This window comes from Pteropus vampyrus, unplaced genomic scaffold (genome assembly GCF_000151845.1).
Source record: "Pteropus vampyrus isolate Shadow unplaced genomic scaffold, Pvam_2.0 Scaffold417, whole genome shotgun sequence".
Taxonomy (NCBI): domain Eukaryota; kingdom Metazoa; phylum Chordata; class Mammalia; order Chiroptera; family Pteropodidae; genus Pteropus; species Pteropus vampyrus.
Window position 1 is genome coordinate 716,333 of NW_011889198.1, and position 1,797 is coordinate 718,129.

General features: G+C 53.1%; 1 protein-coding gene across 1 annotated transcript in view; it reads left to right on the plus strand.

Annotated features, from left to right (window-relative positions):
• The window catches only part of VWA3A (von Willebrand factor A domain containing 3A), a 69,610-nt gene that overhangs the window by 44,990 nt on the left and 22,823 nt on the right, over positions 1 to 1,797 (plus strand). The gene's annotated exons all lie outside the window — the stretch shown is intronic.

The window sequence follows — 1,797 nt, forward strand, 5'->3', positions numbered from 1 at the left end:
TTTTAAAACATTCGAGGTGAAATTCACATAAGGTAAGGTTAACCACTCTGAAGTGAGGAGCAAGCAGCGGCCTTTAGAACATCTGCAGGGTTGTGCAGCCCCCTCCTCGGCCTAGTTCCAGAACACGTTCACCACCCCAGAGGGAGACCCCGTGCCCGTTAAGCGGGCACCCCCATTCCCTCCGCACCCCAGCTCCCGGCACCCCACAACCTGCTTCCTATCTCCCTGGATTTACTCATTCTGGATATTTCATTCAAATGGAATCATAAACCTTTTGTATCTTCCTTCTCTCACTTGGCATCACGTTTTCCAGGTCTGTCGATGTTGTCTGGGGAATCAGCACCTCATCCTTTTTTATGGTTGAATAATATTCCATTTTCTGGATAGACCACCTTTTGTTTATCCGTTCATCAGCCGATGGACGTTGGGGTCGTTTCTACCTTTTGGCTGTCACGGGCTGCTGGGAATGTTGGTGTACGGTATCCCTGTGGCCAGGTACTCGGGGTGTGTACCTAGGAGTGGCAATGCTCTGTCGTGGAGTAATTCTGTTTAACTTTGGAGGCGCCACCAAACTTTTGCACACGGTCGTGTACCCCGCCAGCGGTGCACGAGACTTCGGATTCTTGGCACCCCCGCCGGCACTCATTTGCGTCCTTTCTAAATTATCGTAGGCACCCCAGAGGGGTAGTGTGTCCTCACGTTTTCAGGTTAGACAGCCCTTCGGTTGTTTAAAAGCACTGCAGGTGAGCGCTGCACGGCGGAACATGGCACGCGTGCAGGCCGTGCCCTGCCCACGGACCCCAGTTTATAACGTCTGCTTTGAAGAGTCTGCCACTCAGCTTTAGGAGCTGACGGGGCTGCTTGCCCGTTCCTGCCTTGGGTACAACCGGTAGCTAAGAGACTTCTGGATGGCTGATTGCTCCTGTCACCCCCAGGTCTGTACCAGCTGGGATGTGCACCAGCTCCTGGCTGAAATCCAGAAGGCCCAGAGTCTCCTGGGCCACGTGCAAGGCCTGCGCCATAGTGCCCCCTGCGAGGAACTCACGGGCCTGATGGAGGAGGTAGGTGTGAACGAAGATTCTGGGACCTTCTCCAGGAGACACTCGGCTGGCTCCATCCTCCTTTGTCACCTGTCACCTAGAGGGTAGGGCTGCCAAACGCCCCACATTCTGAAAATGAAACAAAGCAAAGCCCCATCCTCCCCTGTACCCCACCGCTCAGAGCTGGGTGGGCAGGGCAGGCTGTCTACTGTGCCAGAAGGTCCTGGGGACATCCTAACTGAAAAATGGATTTCAGAGCAAGACCAGCGGACTCCTGCTACCCCTGCCCTCGCCCCCTCCCTGCCCCCCAGTTTGGAGAATGATGAAAACCTCAGCCACACAGAGTAGGCTGTCTAGAAGATTCTTTCCCCCTCAGGACCTTTAGTCAGGTTAATTTAACGTCGGCAGAATAGCTCAGCCAGCTTATGGACACGAGCATCATTAAGCTACGTGCCAGTGCAGGAGACTTAGCCGTGGACAGAAGAGAATGGGGGTGCATTTATCCTGGCCGGACGCAGCGAGCCTGGACTTCAGGCCCGGCTCTTCCACGGACTACACAGATAATCACAGTGACGACTAGTATTACAGCAGTTCTCACTTGCTGAGTGCTCAGTATAAGACAGGCACAGTCTTGGTTCTTAGTTTATCTTTGCAAAACAGTCTGCAGTAGGTGTAGGTATATCATTCACCCCATTTTACAGGCCAGCAAACTGAAATTGAGAAGTTAAATAATTTGCCCGAGATCACAGAGCTTAGA